General features: G+C 35.4%; 1 protein-coding gene across 1 annotated transcript in view; it reads right to left on the bottom strand.

Annotated features, from left to right (window-relative positions):
* The window catches only part of LOC149193447 (uncharacterized), a 100,566-nt gene extending 86,680 nt beyond the window's left edge, over positions 1–13,886 (bottom strand). The window contains exon 1 of the mRNA XM_089404848.1: positions 13,811–13,886. The gene's annotated coding sequence lies outside the window, so the exon portion shown is untranslated. The remainder of the gene's footprint in view (positions 1–13,810) is intronic.
* Between the last annotated feature and the right edge of the window lie 2,093 nt (positions 13,887–15,979).

The raw sequence follows: 15,979 nt of genomic DNA, 5'->3' as shown, positions 1-15,979 counted from the left end.
TGTACCCACAGCTCTGGGTTATCCCGAGGATTTACTGCAGGATCCTAACCTGCTATCGATTTGTGCGGAGCGCTGCCAGCTCTCTGCATATTCACGATTACTATCTATTGTCTATATGCTGTTGTTTCCTCTATCTCAGCCTAAGAAATGGAACCAGAAGAGGAGTTAATTATATTAGTTGTCCTTCTTATAAATATAATATGATAGTTAATTGTACATTGCTGGTTTATTTTCTTTCAGTTTAAACCTCTTTACATGTTCTTCCAGAGGTCACAGTATTGTAACCTGGCTCTGATACCAATTTGTCATGATCCTACCCTTAACATACATATATAATAAAAAAATTATTTTAATCTTTTTATCCTTTACACACTTAACTTACCATATTCATTAATTTGCACACACTCCGCTATGACAAATAGTCCACTCGGACTATTAATCTCATTAAAGAATGTTAAGGAATATTTACCAACGACAACCAATCTATTGCCCGTAAAAATGTTTAGTGTGTACGCATCGATTATGATACTTTGGCAACATATAAACGTTTTTGGTATGTATGCATCGGATATGACACATGGGCAACCGGTTAATAGCGCTGGCATTTTATGTTGCGACCGGAATATTAATCCGGCGATGAGTTGTTGAGTGGTATTAAGTTTATGGACAGATGTTTAATGTTCTACAGTGCATCTGGCCTGCCCTTCCTGCTTGACCATGTGAAGTGGCAGAGCCCCGTACCCTCATTCCCCGCACCTCAGGTTCCCGCCTCATTTCGACGAAGGGGATCATCCGATTGAGATCTGAGGGTGGAGGTTTATCGGAGTGTTTTAGGGTTCGTATTAAGCAGCTTGAGTCTTCACCCAGTTCATTTGGGCCTGGCGCCGCTCCCAGGTTTGGCTTGTCTCCTTCGCATACAGGGGATGCCTTTCATGAACTCCTCTGCCAAAATTCATCCGCTACATAGGAGTTATCCCTTCGGCTTTCCGGAATCAAACCTTGCAGGTGATGGCATTTGTTACAGTAAGTTTTTCCGATTCTTCTGTTATGTTAGTCTTTTATACAGGCTTCTCCTTCGAATTAGTATGTGTATTAACAGTTCAACTGTTTCTCTATGCTTGAAGGTGGTTGCTGCGGCAATGAATGCCTTCCATATACAGGACGTTGGACCCTCGGCAACCCAACTTTTAACGCCGTAGAGCGGGTAAGCAATTTCATGCTGGAACTCCTTCCCGGGTGCAATGTTTGGGGTTTTTTCCTTTCGACTGTTGCGGCCATGAAATTTATATATACTCGTTTTCGTTTTTTTTTTATTGGCTCCAGATTTCCATATCCTGACTGAAGTAACCCAAGATAGGGTCCTTGAGGCTTGCCTCCGAGGCTGCTTATCGTTTTTCTTTTGTAACCCCAAACTTCGTTGTCTCAGCCAGTTCTGTTGGAATTGTGAGGAACGGTCAGTTCCTTCAATGGGAGGTGCCTTCGCAGTCCTCGCAGTTAAATTATCTCAGTATTCCTTTGTTTGTTTTTATAAACCATTTACAGTGTAATTATTTGGTAACGGAGTAGTTGAGACTACTGGTTGGACCGGTCATGGAACATGGAACCTCTCTGTTTTTTTTTAATGAATAGCATTGTTATATCTCGAGTTCGCCGTTCTCACGCATGATTGCTCGACTCTGTATTTATAAATTCATTTCTGGGGTTTTCTGAGCAGTTAATAACAGACTAAACTCACCTCTCCAGAATAGTTTATATGTGTTATAATGTCAGTTCTGTTATATTTATATACTTGTTCTCATTTTACTGTGATATTTATAAACATGCTCTCATATTTCCGTGATATTCTTATATATGTTCTCATATTTCTATGATACAGCGGAACCGCCGTTGTCTTAAGGGAAATAGTTGTTGGTTCTTTTCTTGTTCCGTTTTCGGCTGTAGTGCCTCTTTGAACTGTTAGAGCACCATACTATCGATATGTAAGGATAATGATAGAAGGGCTTTGTTTATTATTGAAAAGAAATGTGTGACTATTTCGATGGTAGAATCCACACCGCTTATCGCATTTGCTTTCTGGTCTATGGTGAAATATGTATTTTGTACTTGTCATATATATATGCTTGTTCCACAGTTTGTGCAGACTGTCATATATGATGTAATCTCGTCTGGTCGTCTGAATCTCTTTATTGGACAATCACATTACAGTCGTTCCTACCAGTTCTGGTAATTTTCGGCTCGGGTCTGCTATTTTATTCTCTACTAAAGTGTACAGACTCATGGTCAACAAAACTTATTTATTTCCTTATATATGTAAAGTAATTCATCGGTGTTCTATATAGGAATATTTGACCTCTGTCTTTGAGTTTTGAAGGACCAATAACCATAGCAGAATTACTATATTTTTATTTCGAACAGATAACATTACCGCATGTAAAGTAAGGGTAAAAGATAAGTGAGTTTTTTTTTTTCTCAGATAATTTCACAGCCTCTCCTACTGTACTTAGACTTCTGTAACTTGCAGTTAACTCCAACATCATAGATGTATATTCATCAATAAGATAGTTTCCAGAAATTTCCACTTACCTAGTCCGCCTGGTTGTAGATGTGTTACAGAGGTTCACCTGTATCCTTTGCTGCTCTTGACCACCCAACCATGAGATCCATTGCCAAAACTGGAATCTCCCCCCGAGCTATCTTGCAGGCCCAAAGCCCTCAACAAGATACATGCAACTTGTGCCTGGTTATCTGGTCCTCACCAGACTTAACCAATTTTTTTTTTTTCCTTCTGTCTGTCCCTACAGCACAAAATTTTTGTCTCTACCTTCCCTTTTCCCCTGGAGGCCTCTCCAGTTAGGGAGGGTAGTTTCATACAGTTTTCATAACTGATTTCCTCTTCCAATCTTCCTTTCAGAAGTTGCCAACATTTCAAGAAGTATATATTCCCTTTCAATATATATTTAATTCACAATAAAATAATATGATTAGAGTTTTAAAAACAGTCTTTCAATTCTATCTTTTACCACAGTAAAATTCCAATATTTACATTTTCCGGGGTCATCGCAATATATTTGAATATTGATAAATTACGATATTTGTTTGGCAGATTTAAAGAAAGTAGTCATATATGTAGGTGAAACTTTCAAGAGTTTCATCTTTTAAATTTTTTCCTTACAATATATTGATTTATAACATATACATATATTTATTACATATATAGGTTTTTGATAATTTTGGCATTTACATATGTAGATTTAAAGAAACAAAATATACAGAAAGTACTTTAATATAATGAGAGAGGCTAAAAGTAAGTAAGAATAATTTTATGAAAAATTCCTTTATGATATGTGGGAAGCTTTTTTGTGTCTATAGTTGTTGGAGGCTAAAAGCAAGTAAGAAATGCTAAAAGTAGGTAAAAAGAATATGAGATAATTCAATTTATTTTAAAGTTTTTCTTATAATATCACATTACATATGCTTGAAAATTTTGGTGTAACAATCTCGGGTCAAAAGTTCATGTAATAAAGTTAATAAGGCAAAGTAAGACCAAGGTCAGGAGGCATGTATTCCAAGTTGAATGTTGGATAAAATCATCCTAGTGGGTGTTTATCTGGTTTATTATGGTTAAGGAAATTGGCAAAGGCATTGGAAAATTATTTGAAAAAGAAAAGAGATGTTATTTTGTATTTAATTTATGAAAAAAAAATAGGAGAAAAGGAAGGTGAAAGGTCATAGGATTGCATGTGAAGGAAATTGAAGGAAAATTACATAAAATTAGAGAAAATAGAGGTCTCAATGATAAAAAGGCTACGAGGATCAATTTAAAACCTTTAGTTAGTTTTAGTTTGGAGCGCTCCCCCTATTCTTTCTCTCATACTCTTACACTTAGAGCATTCTTGGAGCAGTCTAGCATTGGAGAAATGAAAACAAAGAAAAGCAAAGGAAGAACAAGGAAGCAAAGGAAAACAAGTATCAAGCAATGAAGTGTCGAATCAAGCAGCTACAATGGATTACTTTGTAGAGATTAGGTTGCATGTGTGATTTCCTTGCTAGCTTTGGCATGCATGATACATGTAGGAATCAAGTAGCTACAATGGGATTACTTTGTAGAGATCGGGTTGCATGTATGATTTCCTTGCTAGCTTTGGCATGCATGATACATTCAGGAAAGATTTATAGGAAAACAATCAAAATCATGAGAATGATAAAGATTTACTAACTCAAAGATATATAAGATGTGCTAACCCAATGTAAGAAACTAGAAATTTAATCCTTTTAAAATTTGCATCAGAAACTTACATAGAGTGGCATCCTCAAGTTAATAATCGAATACACTACTAAAATATAAGGGAAGGTAAGTTATGCAAGAGAAACTTTTCATGGCTAAGTCAACAACAATATAAAAAGTTTTATTTGCACTTAGAATTATTCTTTTGTCAAATTGTTTTATTTTTGCACTTAGTTAGGGTTATTCCACATTTATCAAGTTGTTTCCTCTTTTACCTGACATACATTTTATGTAGAAATTCCTACTGTAGATCAACGGACTATGTAATAAACTAAAACACAATACAAGATCTACTTCTACAACACTTTGCGGAACCTTAATCGAACTGATCAAGATCAAGGGAACACATATAACTGAGAATGAGAAATCGATCACACATAACACAGAAGAAATATCACAGGGAAAGCCTCAGCCTAAAACCCTAACTCTGTATTATCATACAAGTGGAAATCTTGTTCAAGTTACAAAAATAATCAGTTCTCAAGCTATCCTTCTCTCTCTGCAATCAAACAATACAGCTCACAGACTGAATAGACATAGTATATGTCCTCCTCAAGCCCTCCAAGCCCCCTATTTCCTTGTGCAGTTTTTCTTGGGTCCAGTGAAGCCACATGTGTGAATTGGCCTCATCACACTCACTAAAACCTTTGATCTAACTACGCAATCCTCAAGGAAAGAATTCCTTCTGCATGCAAGGAATATTCACAATGGAATATTCTAGCAACTGATAGTACACTGCCCCTCCATCTTATCTCAACCGGGTCTCTGTTTGAACTGACATGCATGAGTTATTTATGAGAGAATACTCAGTTATCTGAAATGTAGTAGTTACATGCATGCAAGCATTAACTAATTGAACTTACATTAATTCAACAAACTGTTTGAATTAATCTAACTAGACTTGACTCAGTTAACTAAGTCAACTAATTACAACTCACTCTTATCTCTTTAACTGATGGATAAATTCATAAATTAATGGAGAAACTGTTGCATGTCCCCACATAGACATTATGTTTGATTTTCCTTAACTAATTAACTCAAGATGAATGAATTAATTAATTTACAAACTGCTGCTAAGATCAAATCCGAATTTTACTTCATTATTTTAGTATAGGGATTGACTAAAATAGGAAGGTATCCCTAAATGCTATTTATAAAATGCTATTTTTAGCACTTCCATTTTTTCCATCCATTGTTGCTAAGATCAACACTGGCTGAACTATTATTTATAACAATGTTATTTTTAGCATTTTTTTGTTGCTATTTTCAACACTCCCTCTCAACAAGAAAGGGATTATCAGTAACCCCAATCCTGTCTCTGTGGAACTCAAACTTGCATTTTGACAATGCCTTTGTCAAAATATCTGCATCATGTTCCTCGGTCAAAACATACAGCAACAACATGATCCTCTTGACCACACAGTTTCGAAGATGGTGATATCGGATATCTATGTGCTTGGACCTGTCATGAAAAACTAGATTCTCAGAGAGTTTGATACAACTCTAGTTATCACAATATATCACTGTAGGATCCATCATTTTACCAAATAATCCCACTAGAATCTTTTGCATCCAAATGGCCTCACATGAAGCCTGACTAGCAGCCATGTATTCAACATCTGCTGAGCTAAGTGCAGCTGATCTCTGTTTCCTGCTAGATCAAGAAACTACAGTTGAACCAAGTTGAAGATTCCTCCAGAAGTGCTCTTCCAGTTTGATGGACTCCCTGCCCAATCTGCATCTGTGAAGCCTTGAAGCTTCACTCCCTCTATCCATCTGTACCACAATCTGAACTAAGATGTGCCTCTGAGGTATCTTAGCACATGCTTCGCTGCCTTCCAAAACAACTTGGTAGGCTGAACCATAGCTTGACTCAGCTGGTTCACCACAAAACATAAGTCGGGTCATGTGTTCACCAAATACATAAGTGAACCCACCAACTGCCAATAAACAGGAGCAGCTACTACCTCACCTGAAGTAGCATCCTCCTTCCTCCAGTTCCCAGCTAGAGGAGTCTGCATGGGCTTGCACTTCTCCATGTGAAATCGCCAGAGTATCTTATTAGCATACTTGCCTTGAGACACATATACTTCCCTATCTTTCTGCCACACCTCCATGCTTAGAAAGTAGTGCATAAGGCCCATGTCCTTCATCTCGAACTCTCTTGCAAGGTCCTCCTTGCAAGACTGTATCAGCTGATCATCACCTGTCAAAATCAGATCATCGACATAAAGAACAATGATCAATGGTTTACCTTCTACCATGATGTGGTAAAGGTTCGCATCTGCTTCACTCTTGGTGAAGCCCAACCCGGTGAAATAGCTATCGATCCTGGTGTACCAAGCACGGGGTGCTTGTTTCAGCCCATACAAAGCCCTCTTGAGTCGACACACATGCGACTCATGATCAAAGGTCTCAAAACTTATGGTTGCTCAATGTACACCTCCCCCTCAATATTCCCATTGAGGAATGTTGTCTTCACATCCATCTAGTGGATATTCCACCCCATCTGAGCTGATAGTGCCAATATCGATCTAATTGATTAGTACCTTGCTACGGGAGCAAAAGTCTCATTGTAGTCGATCCCCTCGACCTATGAGAAACCCTAGGAAACAAACTTTGCCTTATGTTTCTCAACACTGCCATCAACTACCTACTTTACCTTGTAAAGCCATCTAGAACTCACCACTGACTTGCCTTGAGGCCTTGGGACAACATCCCACACACTGTTCTGAATGATAGAGTCATACTCCTCTACCATTGCATCAACCCAGACTGGTTGCTGCACTGCCTCCTCAAATGAAGAAGGTTCGGTATCTACACACTCCCCAACCAGGGCCATGTACCCAGTGTACCGCTCGAGTGACCTCCTCTGTCTGCGCTGAGAAGATGGTTGTCCCACATTCTCCCACGCATCCAACATCAACCTACTAGCTTCCCTTGAGCGTTTCCGCCCATCTCTGGAAGTATCAACATGAGTGGATGTCTGCACTTTCGGATCCTCTGCATGCAGCTGCTCCACATCAATTTGAGGCTCCTCCTCCTTAGGAACTAAAAGTTCCTCATCTGCATGCAACTCGAGCTCCCTCTCAAGTGATAAGTGCATGGCTTTCTTCTCGTCGAACTTCAGATCCATGTGTACCACAGTCCTCTGAGTGGAAGGCAGGTACACCCGATAGTTGTGGGGTGTATCCGTGTACCCCACAAGTATTCCCAACTTAGCTGTTGGGTCTAGCTTCTTCCTGGCATCTTTGGTCACATGATAGTAAACTGATGATCCAAAGATTCGGAAGTGACTTACATCAGGTCGCTTCTCGGAATAGGCCTCCATAGGTGTCTTCATCCCCAGTATATGGTGCGGGCTTCTGTTCTACAAGTATATTGCTGTATTGCATGCCTCAGCCCACAAGTGCAGTGGTAGGCTTTGGTCATGCAACATCGCTCGAGCTGCTCCCACAATCGATCTGTTCTTCCTTTCAGCCACCCCATTCTGTTGTGGGTTATGGGGTGGGTGTTGTCAATTCCCGTTTAATACCTTTTGCAGTGCAGAAGTCTTTAAACTGTTGGGAGACATACTCTCCACCATCGTCACTACGCAAGGCTTTTATTTTCTTTCCAGATTCTTTCTCTGTCAAGGCTTTAAACTCACAAAACCTCAAGAAGGTCTGATCCTTCTTTTGCATAAAGTAGATCCAACGTTTACGAGAAAAATCATCAATAAAAATAACATAATACCTTTGTTTAGCAGTGGAGGCTGTAGAGAAAGGTCCATAAACATCTGAGTGAACTCGCTCCAGGATTTCTCCATCTCTACTGTCTCGATCTGAAAAGGAAGATTTTACATACTTACCCAAGGTACAACCTTTGCATGTAGTCGTCCGCTCAAGTTTTCCCTTGGGTAATCAAGTAGAAATCTGCTGCATGATCTTCAAGGCTCCATGGTGCAAGTGGCCTAGTCTTCTATGTCATAGCTCGCCAACATCTTGGCTCTGCACCATCTCAGCTTTGGAACTCAAAGTAGCACAGTCGTCTACCTCCAGCTTATAGAGATTCTTGACTCGAATCCCTATTTGTTTTGTCTGTCCAATACCAATATGCCTCAAGAATACCTTTCCTTTACTAAAGACTACATCATAGCCTTTATCTTCTAGCATAGCGACAGACACAAGATTCTTCTTCAGACTTGGTACATACTTTACATCATTCAGGGTGAGGGGAGCTCCATGCTCCCTAAACACAACCATACCTTCACCTGAAACACGGTACTTTCCATCATCGCCCATCTCGAACCGCATATGTAGATCCTTCTCCTCCAAGGTACTGAAAAGATTCTTGTCACCTGAAATGTGGAATGAGGCTCCACTGTCTAGGTACCACACACATCCCACCATGGATGAAATCATGCATGCGATAAGTGAGAAATCTAGCTCAAACTATGAGGTCAGTGCCTCACCATCAGATCCCTTCGAGGAACCCTTCTTGGATTTCTTCTGTGGACAATTCGTATCATAATGGCCCACTTCATGACAATGAAAGCATCACACTTTCGATTTTTCAATCTTCTTCCCACCATGTGAAGAGCCAGATTTGGGATGGGGCGCCTTCCCTTTCCCTTTCCTCACCTTACTCGCTAAGGCTATATTTTCCTCATCTTCTTGCTTCGATGAGGATCCATCTATGGTGCTTCTTTTTATTTCCTCCTGCATTAGATCCAACCAAAGTCGTTCCCAATCTGATAGTTTTTCTCTTCCATTAACTGAGTCTTGGTAGCTATGCCAACTCTTAGGAAGACCGAGGAGTGCAAGACTCACCATGTCATCATCAGCGGTCGTGATCCCTACACTTCCAAGCTCATCCCTGCAGGTGGTGACCTTGTTCAGATATGTAGAGATCGTGTCACCCTTTTCACACTTGATCTTACGAAGCTTGTCTTTTAGCACCAGTTTCCTCTGATCGCTGCTGTTCTGATATAAATATTTCAATGTTTTCCACATTGAAAACGGTATCTCCTTCCCACGGAGGCTCGATACAATGTGGTCTCGAACTCCCTCATGGAGGACTCTCCTTACTCTAGCCACACATTTCTTCCATTCCGCTAGTTGAGTAGCATCAATCGGCTTGGGGAATTGTTGATCAATGAAGTCCTTTAGACCGTTATCTTCTAACACTACCTCCATGTGATCCTTCCAGGCTATATAATTCGAGCTGCCATCAAGGTCATGCTCGAGTCTTAAACCACTAAATGCCATAGGTGAAATTGAGATGTGATAAGAACTCGATTTCTATATTCAGGAACCAAACTTTGAACTTCTCCTTCTTGTATACAGTTCTTCACCTTGATCACCTTTGCTCCGATACCATATAGAAATTCCCACTGTAGATCAACAGATTATGTAATAAACTAAAACACAATACAAGATCTACTTCTACAACACTTTGCAAAAGCTTAATTGAATTGAGTAAGATCAAGAGAACATATATAACTGAGAATGAGAAATCAATCACACATAACACATAAAAAATATCACGGGGAAAGCCTCAGCCTAGAACCCCAACTATGTATTATCATACAAGTGGAAATATTGTTCAAGTTACAAAAAGAATTAACTCTCAAGCTATCATGCTCTCTCCACAATCAAACAATACAACTCATAGACTGAATAGACATAGTATATGTCCTCCTCAAGCCCTCCAAGCCTCCTATTTCCTTGCACAGTTTTTCTTGGGGTCCAGTGAAGCCACATGTGTGAATTGGCCTCATCACACTCACTAAAACCTCTGATCTAACTGCGCAATCCTCAAGGAAAGAATTCCTTCTGCATGCAAGGAATATTCACAATGGAATATTCTAGCAACTGATAGTACACTGCCCCTCCATCTGATCTCAACTGGGTCTCTGTCTGAACTGACATGCATGAGTTATTTATGAGAGAATACTCAGTTATCTGAAGTGCAGTAGTTACATGCATGCAAGCATTAACTAACTAAACTTACATTAATTCAACAAATTGTTTGAATTAATCTAACTGGACTTGACTCAGTTAACTAAGTCAACTAATTACAACTCAATATTACAACTCACTCTTATCTCTTTAACTGATGGATAAATTCCTCAATTAATGGAGAAACTGTTGCATGTCCCCACATAGACTTCATGTTTGATTTTCCTTAACTAATTAACTCAAGATGAATTAATTAATTAATTAATTAATTTACAAACTGCTGCTAAGATCAAATTCGAATTTTACTTCACTATTTTAGTGTAGGGACTGAGTAAAATAGGAAGGTATCCCGAAATGCTATTTATAGAATGCTATTTTTAGCACTTCCATTTTTTCCATCCATTGTTGCTAAGATCAACACTGGTTGAACTGCTATTTATAGCAGTGCTATTTATAGCAATGCTATTTTTAGCAATTCTATTTTTAGTATTTCTTGTTGCTATTTTCAACATTTTAGAGTTGAATCATGAGATCTAATCTTGAGAAGGTGTGTCTTGTTATGTCTATAGTTTATTATTTCTCATTTATTATTTTTTTGACTGGTACTTGACATGCATTTTCATATTCTCTATGGATTTTTTAAAGCATGTCCTATCATGTCATGTCTAGAAAATTTTATTTTCAAATTAATTGGTTCAACATTAATTTTCTAAAAACTACTTTTGATTTCATGACCTATAATTTTGTTAGAAATAAATTTTCTATATAATTTTCTTTATCCTTTTTCTTTGTTACACTTCATAATAATGAAACAATTATAAACTATAATATTTCATAAAAATTTAACAACTGATAATACACATTTGAGATCACCTTAAACACCATCATGACTTTAATGGTTCTCACAATTTTCTAGTATTTATTTGATGGCTAAATGTAAAACCTCTGTATTTGTTTGCAAATTTTATTTTCAAATTTGTTAAAGGCAACACATAAATTTATGGTCTTAAAAAGATTAACTATGTTTTTGCACAACCTAATTTTGTGTAGGGCAACATTATACTCAAAGCTAACTTCAAATTAGGATAAAGGTTATAGCATTTTGTTTTTTAAGATTTTGATAGTGTATTTCATAAAAAAATCCAAAGTTCAAGTGGATTTAGTGATATACATGTGATAAATTTAAGCGTGTTTTTTTAAGATCATTAGTTAAAATTAAAAAATTGTATAGTATATTATTTTTGTAAATTTTTATTGTTAAAAGATATTTCTTATTTTATAAATAAAAAGATTTTATGTAATAATTTGATGTTTAAATGATAATAATTTATTTAATATTTTTTTATGATAATTGGTGTAATTTATTTTTATACGAACATATATATATATATATATATATATGTTTAATTAGTTATCTATACAATCTCATATAATTTAATGTAAAGTAATAAGAAGTAAAAAATATTAATAAGCGATATCAACTTCATTCATATATATATAAAGTTGTATAGAATAAAATATGAATGTGGGTTATAAATAAAATATTTTAATATAAATTCATATTGATGTATATTTAGAAATATATTAATAATAAAAAAATCATTTCAATGCATATGTTTTGTAATATCTATAACATTCAAAAATAAAAATTTAAATAATGAAACATTATTTTTTGGACTCTAACATAAGTTTCTACTCATGTTAGATACCTGTGTAAGATAAATCTATACTATTAATCTAATTTTATTTTTGAATGATCATTATTTTATACTCACATTATCTTTATTAATATTATCAATTTATTTTATAAAATATATTATACTCAATATATTATAAAATTTATGATGGTTTCATTCACCGCTCTTGGATAAATAGTGATTGGGTGATCTATTAAAACACTCTTTGATGTGAAGTCACTCGTTCAATTCCCCACTCCAATATGTATGAAAAATACATTTAACATGTTAAAAATGTTATCTTAACCATTTTTTTATTATAATAAATTCATTTTAAAATTCAATAAATACTATTTAAATACAATATTTATCCTTATCCTACTATTAGGTTTTGTGTTTTATCTTTAAATATCTGAAGATATTAGTTTCTTTAACAAAATAGCTCTCCTTCCATTCCTTTTGTGTTTCATCTTTTAATTTTGCATGTTCAATTTACAGGGGTAAGCGGAGCTGAGCTGGCATTCTAGATATAATAACTATCATCTTCATTTCATCAATTATCCGCCGAGTTTAAGCGTCTAATGCCACTTTTTAATAAATAAAAACTATAAAATGTCAAAGTAGTGAATTATATAAAATACAATTTACAATTTTTTTTATTTAAATTTAAAATTTAAATTTTGAAGCATGAAGGCGACGTCATCATTATCATATGAATTTTACAATGCAGAGGGGATGCAATGAGCCATCCATTGAGCACATAAAGTAGTCTCAACTTTCAAACATCTCATAAATGTATAAAGGTGGTGTTATGACGCTGCTACTGGTATTCATGGAATTCCCTGGAACTACTGCAACTTTTAATCACACGTATCATCCCTCGGATGATAGTTATCTTTGGCTTGAATTTGTTTTGAATGGACACACGCTGGAGGAAGCTGATCAATTCCCATCATCCATGGACAAGGGTCAGGGGAAAACACCAGGGACTTGGAGGCTTTATCCTCATTCTGAGAGGCAATTAAACCCCATACCACTGGAACGCTGTCGAACTGGGCCGCTGAGAACTCAAAGAACGTATGCTCGTGGAACGGTATTTCCTGCAGACAACACACGAAAAGAGTGGTCGCCATAATCTTCCTCAATTATAGGGTTGGAAGGTACCCTTTCCCCGTCTCTTGGCAACCTCTCATTACTGCTCACTTTGAATTTTTTCATATAATATTTGATAGAAAGAATTTCATCAAGCTTACAGCAATACTGGAATATTAATTGACATCCCCTTTATTTCGCAATGGGTTTTAATCCAAAAGTTTTGTCTAATTGCACACACCTCAAACGGATTCAATTTCCTTATAATTTTTGAGAGGGACCATACAACAGGATTTGGTCGTGGAGAAGAACCACTGCGCTGCACGCCTCTGGCTGGTCTCATCTTTATGCATTTTTTCTTTGAAATGAAATCACAAACACAGATTTGAACCTCTGTACCTGTTCAGATTTGTCAACGATGGCTGTTACATAAATTGCTCAGATACTTGGCTAACTAGTCTAGAGTAATTGTTGAGAAAGAGGAACATGTATTTGCCCTTTCAGAAAAATGGTAGGCTCTTAAGGCTTCTTATGCTATTGTTAAGCAAGTATACTCTGTTCATTTCACCAGATATTCCAAACATTTATGATTGCAAAGTCTCAGAACTTATCATGGTGAATTTACCATTGGATAAAACCAACACCATAACAAACAAGCTTCAAAGATCCGTTTAGATCAACACCTGCACAACATTATAATAAGTAAATAAGATCTGTGATCAATTCACAAATACAAAAACCATATGAACAATTAAGGGAAACAAAACCCACTGCTCAACATAAAATTCTAAGGTTACTGAAAAAGTGATACGTACCTGCAAAATCACAGTCACTGCATTTGCATTTTCCATTAAATCCAGCAGCTTGATAGAGTGATTACACCCCTAGGGATTCTGGCCCTAGTGATCAAGAAGTGATTACACCGACGAAGATTGTTATAGAAGCTGCAAATGCTGTGTCCATATTCCCATTGAGCAGCACACTGGATACCGCTGGCCGAGGAACAATGAACAGAGAAAACTGACATAGATGCTAGAAAGCCTCTGTCCAGTTGCTATTGAGTATTAACTGAAACTTTGATGCAAATAGCCAAAGATTGCAGAATACAGAGAAAGAAGGGATTAGAATGAGAACAGAGAACTGCCATCCGCTCAAAATCTTGGTTCAACTCTCAAATCGGTAGTTTGCTTTAGCTATTCTGCCACAGATTATTTGCATATAGATTTAATGTCAACTCATGATGGCTTCTTATATCTTGCTATTGAGGCTACTTCTACCCAGGGTTGAGAAGGCCAACTGACTCAAATTTGCAATGGAATTCCACCTTGAAGTGGGATAGGAAAAGAAAAAAGTGATATAGACACCAATATCCCCATTCAAAGGCGGTGTCTTAAATGGTCACTAATACAAATATTGTCCCTGAGTTCAAACCAGGGTTGGAAATCGATGGGTAAATTATTTATGATGGGCTGATTTGTTTATTAAATATAATACAAAGTTCGAAGTTGAGAATTTGAAAAATTAGTAATTAATTAGTAATGCTATTTTTATATTTGAATAATCGTTATTTTTATTAATTAGATTTAAAAAATATTTTTTAATTGATAAAATATAATTAATATATATATATATATATATATATATATATATATATAATTTTAAATATTATTTCAAATTGATCGTGTAGAGAGATTTATTTTACAATCTTGTGTGAGGATGTGTAATTTAGTCTATTTTTAATTGGAATTGACATATATTTCTTAAAAATACTTTAAATGAAAAAAATTGTTCCCTAGTAAAAATATAAATAATTATATATATTTGGTTAGTTTTAATTAAAAATAGTGTAAAATATTAATACTAATATTACCATTTTGCTCATTTGGTTGGTTGTTATTTCACTTTCACTCTTTGAATAATAAATAAAATATTTTGATTTATGTTAAATAATATTATTTTATATAACTTATTTAACGTAGTTGAATCTCAAAAAAAATAATATTTAATAGATAAAATAATTAAAATTAAAAAATAAAAATTCTATTTCTCTTATAAATATTTCAATATAAAACTTAAATAAATTATTAAAATATTTATATTAACTAATATATTTCAATATTATATTCATGTGTTAATCTTTATTTTCGAAAAATAATTCAATATCAAGAATGAAAAAATAATTTAAAAAACTATAAAAAAAAATTACAGTCGTGTGTAAAATTGTACTGGAGTGTTTCAACAAAGAAACAATGTATTTGACAATTCAATGCTCTTATTGTACAATTAAGAAGTTTTGTCAACCCCACCATAACGTATCGTTGTCATTTAAGATCCGATAAGTTCAACGAATAATTGCTATATTGAAAGTGAGGCATTATTTCAGGTTGGCATGTATATAAGTAATAAGGTAATTTTGGAAGGAGTTTTTTTTTTTCCCTAAATTGGATTTTTTTATTTATTTATGATTTAAGTAACTTTTTTTTTGTGAATAAAGTATATTGATAATTTATTTTATTTTTTTTAATATTAATAATAAATTTTTGTAATTATAATTTATTTTTGGATCTACATATAAGTATAATTTTTTGAATTAATTCAAAAATTATCAAGATGTTTTGTATGTTTATGTTTATTAGATTTGTGTTTAGTTTTTACCTTAAAATTAGATAATAATAATAAAAAATTTAGTTTTTAATTTTATATTTAAATTAAAAAATTATTTCATTTAAAATAATTATAATATTATAACCCGGATGTGGGTGATAATCATGCCATTAATGGCGATTAGACGGACGGGTGGTGGGAGGACTGGCCACATGGCCGCCTGCGTCCCCTCCCAAGCCAGCATGAAAGGAATTCATGGCGCCTTGCAGGTGACATTAATTGGGTGCTCTAGTTGAGATCTCTCCATCATGCTCATAGCAATGGCCTCCACAGACCATAACGCTGTTCTTCCTCCTCTGCTCCACAACATTTGCCCTCCT

Source organism: Pinus tabuliformis, chromosome 2_2, assembly GCF_031772625.1.
Source record: "Pinus tabuliformis cultivar Carrire ecotype Pingquan chromosome 2_2, CPIR1, whole genome shotgun sequence".
In the NCBI taxonomy this organism is placed as follows: Eukaryota; Viridiplantae; Streptophyta; class Pinopsida; order Pinales; family Pinaceae; genus Pinus; species Pinus tabuliformis.
The sequence above is the reverse complement of the archived record's forward strand: the minus strand, read 5'-3'. Positions and strand labels throughout refer to the sequence as shown.